A 6,000-nucleotide genomic window follows, 5' to 3' on the forward strand; every position below is an offset into this window, starting at 1 on the left:
GAGAGAGAGTAATTATAAAAGAATACAACTTTCTACTGTAAGGTTCAATGTTAATGCTTGGTATGTAAAATTGTAGCAAGTATGTAAAATTAAAAGAATAGAACTTGCTACAATAAGCATTAACATTGTAGCATGTATGTAAAATTTTTAACAAATACAAAACTATATAATGCTTCGATTTTGTAGTTTGGGGTTTTAAAGTAGTATTTTGTTTTGGAGTTTTAGAAACTCCAATGTTAGGGTATGTTTAATAACTGTTTTTTCCCCTTATTTTCTGTTTCCAAAAATAATTTTCTATTTTTGAGACTAAAAAACTTGTTTAGCAACCAAAATGGATGAAAAACAAAAACTATTCTCAAAACTCAATTTGTGAAGGAAATTGAAAACATGTAAAATGCTATTTTCAGTTTCTAATTTTCAAAAATCAATGAAAATGCATTTAATTTAATGAATCTGTCTCATTTAATGAGTTGGCATTAGAGTTCAAATCCTAGCAACACCATATTTTAATATTATCTATTTTTTTCTTTAAAAAACTTTTTTTTTTCAAAAAACTTTTTTTTTTTTTAAATTAACCAAACATGTTTTTTAATTCAAAAATATAAAACAAAAACTATTACCAAACATAACCTTAATGCTCTTAGATCACCATTGACATTTTCAACACTTAAATTTCTAGAGCCTTGATGACACATCTCTTATGATGATGTTTACATGAGTGAGAGTCTTTTATTTATCTTTACATTTTAAGAATCGCCAACAATCATAAGGTTTTTGGGTGTGATTATTGGTCACAAGGAATGTTTTAAACCATAGACATAGACTTAAAATTTTGGTTACGTATAAGGAAGATGTAGTACTGTTAGGTTCTAAAAGTTTAGAACAATTGGCAAACTGTGAGCACAAACTTGTCTAGGTATAGATCTTAGAATCTATAGAGTTTATTATACAATGCTCAAGGTACTACAAGTCAAAATACAATAACATTCAAGCTGCAGAAAGGAGAGTTCAAATTTTGTGAAGCCCAACTGATCGAAAATTAGATTTAACGATCAAAAATCACAGAAAATCAAATTCTACATATTTTAATTTTTGCCCAACAGCCCATTAGCACAGTAAGAGATTAGGGTTTCAGATCTATTTCACATAGTATATAAAGGAAACCTTAAGACATGTTTTGGACAAACTTTGGAGGTGCTCTTATGAGATCTAAAAGGTATTGTTCCTTCCTCTATCAAAGTCACTATCGGAAATCATTCTCATACCATTAGAACCGATAGATCTAAAATTACTGCAACAAGATCAACAACTATTGATGATCCAAACCTTCGAGGGTGATCTTGGAGTCACAAATTGGAGAGTTTGTGTTGTTAAACCTTTTAGTGGGATTTCAAAGTCAAAAGCATGGGTGCTTATGTTGTAGTAAGTCCAAGAAGAGAAGGAATCCGTGGATTTAGAGCTTGCACGTGGTTATGTCAGTAAGTTACTACTGGAGGTAACAATAGATTTAGGGTTAAATTTGATTGTAAAAACTTCAATTCTCTTATAGTGGATTTGCTTTACCTTGAGGATTGCTAGGTCAAATCCTCCCTAGGTTTTTACCTTGAAATGGTTCATTTCATTGGTTTTCCTAGGTCATCATATCGTTGTGTTATTTACTTTTCCGCTACTGTGCTTGATATGATTTGTTATTGTTTAAACTAAATCTGAATAATTAACCTAAGTAATCACTTGGCTAATATATTAAGTTAAACAATCTGGTTTAATAGGTCTAAACAGAACAAACAAGTACATCATCCCACAACACATATCCTAAGATATTGCATTATTTTAAACATATCTTGGATACATAGCATTTTGTTTTTGAAAAAAGCTCAGCTTAAAAATAATATTTTGAAATTAAGTAGACATGCTTGACCAATTTGCATTTGAATTGAAATACGTAAGCTAACATTTCTCCTTTAAAAGTATTAGCAATCTTAATTGCAATTTTATCTCCAATTTTATTTTCATGCAAAGACAATAAGAACTCAAATACTTAAATTAGAGAAGGGCTATTTGTTGGCTTGATTTGGAGTCTATAAGTTAAAAGCAATATGAATTATGGACAAGATGCACTTTTTAAGAATTTTTTTAAATACTTCTTGTAAGGGCAAGATTTAATCCCTGAGCCCAAAGGGGTAAAAGGATTTAGGCCCAAAAATCCCAATACAATGAATTTGTAAAGAATGGGTTAGAAAACTAGGCTCTAATGAGTCAGACAACAATTGTAGTTGGCCTAGATGACAAGAAAACAAAGATAAACTAGTTTTATTCAAAGAAAATCATCCTCGGCACAATCCGAGAAGATCAGTTCTTGTATATATCTCTTTTGAATTCGGTTACAAGTCCAATTCTTGTTCCTACAGTGCTTTTCTCTTAATTCTCTGATCCCTTTCCCTCAGGGTCTTCTTTCTATTTTATACTATCTTTTTTCTTTCATCTCTACCCTCCACGTGTAGATTAGATTGCTGGTATTGATCCTTATTCCATCAGCACCTTCTGGAATCTTTGGGAGTAGCTACAAGGCTAAAAAAACTGTTCAGGTATCACTTCCTCATTAATGCAGCTAGAGAATTAGCTACAGAACATTCAATGTGGTGGTAGCAGTTTTCTCTTAGATATTTCTAGGGGTGTCAAATGGGTGGGTTTAGAGTAGGCATAATTGGGTTGGGTATATAAAACCCATTTACCCATTAAAACCCATTTAACTAATTGCTTCTAACCCAAACCCAACCCAACCCAATTATTATAGGTAAACCCCAACTCACCCAATTACCCAATTATCAAAATTACCAAAATGCTACTAAAGTAAAAATGACCAAGGTACTCTAAAATTTTAAAAAATGACAAAAATACCCCAAAACCTAAAAATTATCAAAATAACTTGGAAACCTAAAAAATGACCAAAATGCCCTTCAAAACTCAAAAAATGACCAAAATACCACCGAAACCTAAAAATTACCAAAATACCCTTGAAATCTAAAAAATTACCAAAATACCCCCCAAAACCTTAAAATTACCAAAATACCCAAAAAAAACCCAAAAATTGACCAAAATACCCCCGATACCCAAAAAATTATCAAAATAACCTAGAAACCTAAAAAATTACCAAAGTATCCCCAAAACCCAAAAAATGACCAAAATACCCCAGAAACATAAAAAGAAAATAACCAAAATACCCTAAAAACTTTAAAATTACCAAAATATTCCTAAAACCTAAAAAATTGACCAAAATAACCTATAAACCTAAAAAATAACCAAAATACTCCCGAAACCCAAAAAATGACCAAAATACCCCAAAACCCTAAAATGACCAAAATACCCCCAAAACCCAATAAAAAGACCAAAATACCCCAGATACCCAAAAAATGACCAAAATACCCCCCGAAACCCCAAAAATTACCAAAATACCCCCAAAACCTTAAAATTTCCAAAATTTCCCCAAAACCCAGCAAATGACCAAAATACCTCTAATACCCAAAAAATGACCAAACCAATTATAAATTAATAATGGAAGATTTACATTTCTTTAATTTTATTTTATTTTATTTTGTTATATTTTTAGTTGTTTAGGTAGATAGAGTAGGTATTTGGTAACTGAAAAAAGCAACTAGTCAACTTTAGTAAATTGAATGGCTGACAAGTGGCAATTAGTAGTGCAAGTGTATGCTGGTAAACAATAAGAACCTCTAGTATCCAATTGCAAGTTTTTGAGTAAGGACCACCATGGCCTACAGAAAAAATTGGAACGTAATGCTTTAAATTTTGGACCAGAAGCTTAAAATATTTAATAGGTTTATATAGTTTAGTAACATATACTGTAGAATTATTAACATTAATATAAACATAGTGGTCATCCATAAATTGATTATTAACTTTTGGTGATCTTTAATTTTTTTTTCTTTGATTACTACATTATTAAATTGAACATCGGTGCCCACTTCCGTACATCATATCTTCATGTAATCATATTTCTCTTTTCTTTCCCACATTGACAAAATACCTAGACATGGCAAAACGGGTCAGAATTTTCTGACTCGACCCGATTAACCCATTTAAAAATGACCTGTTTTGACCCGCGACCTGATTGACCCAACCCGAACTCGATCCGACCTGCCCATTTTGCCACATCTACCAATGTTGAGTAGATTGAGATTGAGGTGTAATTCTTATAGAATATGTTATGTACTCCATTGACCCGACCCGACCCGTAACCCACAACCCGATTGACCCGACCTGCCCCGCCCATTTTGCCACGTCTAAAAATACCCCCAAAAGCACTTAAATGTGACAGGGTACAAACTAAAATACTAGTAGGTTCTGCCAATTAGGTTCAAAATTCCTAATGCATAACAACAACACCTATCAAGATAACTAGACACCCACCTGGTGATCAATAATTTGACATTGACAAATCAACTTTTAAGCCATGTGAATCATAGGCATAGAAATGTGCTTTGGTGTTCAACATGAAAGCAAGTTACTATATTCACGAAACCAAAAAACTAAATTGCACTGAAGCACAGATAGCATATTGAAGACAAAAAGGTTTATGAATCATACATTAGTTCCTATATCAAAATTGGTCAATTTCCACCCCCCCCCCCCCCCCCCCAAAAAAAAAAAAATGTGACCCTTGTTAGCCTATGTTGTTCCATTTCATGAAATAAAATAAAGTACAAAACTTGTCACAAAAAGATATCAAACCATCTTAGTCATATTATCCTCCAAAACCCACAAGCCAAAATCCAAACTTGAATAGACCTAGAAGTTTTATACTCAATAAACAAAGCTCCCACTATGTAAAACACTGACTTTATGAAAAATAAATAACTTAAACATCACATCAAACTCATAAGGACAGTCAGCAAAATATATCCTTACCTGAAAAATTGCCTCCAACCGACTGATTTCCAAGGATAATTGGTGACTGATTGTTATCCACAAAGCCTGTCACTAATGTTTGATAAAGTTAGTTATCTAATAGTATCATTGTTAACAGTTATCATTGTTCTTGGGATGAACATATTTGCAAGAATCTCTATACTGGAAAAACCCCTTTACTCCTATGATGCCAAAAAAAAAAAAACATGTTAATTCAAGGCCAAATCATTTCTATTCCAAAAGCTATAGAGTCAATGCAAGATCTTCACCCAATTTTTCATTATCAACTAATATTACTTGGGAAATCAAAGAAAACCGAATTAAAATTCTTAAACCAAACACAAACATAAACTCCCTCCTATATTACTCAGTATGTAATAAAATTACTTCAGTACTCAAAGACAACAAGCTTAAATTTCCACAACAAAAGCCAAGTTAAAGTCCAAAATTTCACCAGCAACCCAACAGTAAACAACTACACATTCCACAACCCATCAGCCACCAAACAACACATACCCAAATGAGCAAACTTATCCCACATTTTCAAAGCAACCAAACAATAAACAAAAAAAACCCAAATTTTAAAACTTTCTAAGCAAATCAAATAGAAAATTCCACCTTGTCAAAGGCAACAGTAAAAATCTTCAAGCTCTGGGACTCTTTATCAAACACCCCAAGTGCATAACTATAGTGGATTCACCAGAATAGTTAGACCCAACAAAATCCACATTAGACCTAGTTGGGGTTACCACCATCTCAACCAGTGCAAGTAAAATATGAGAGAGAGAGAGAGAGAGAGAGAGAGAGAGAGAGAGAGAGAGAGAGAGAGAGAGAGAGAGAGAGAGAGAGAGAGAGAGAGAGATTGTGCTCACCTGAGCAAAATATAGCAGCTGAGAGATGGGAGACCAAGAGAAAATCGAATGGAGGCTAAGAAAATGAAGGAAACTATGAAGAACCACAGCAAACTTATCGATTAAACTGATTAAAACATGATTGGAGGCTGAAAAAATGAAGGAAATTTAAAAAATTTGAAAACCCTAGTTAAAACGATTAGTAGTGAGGTTTGAGAGAGTC

This window comes from Quercus robur, chromosome 4 (genome assembly GCF_932294415.1).
Source record: "Quercus robur chromosome 4, dhQueRobu3.1, whole genome shotgun sequence".
Lineage (NCBI taxonomy): Eukaryota > Viridiplantae > Streptophyta > Magnoliopsida > Fagales > Fagaceae > Quercus > Quercus robur.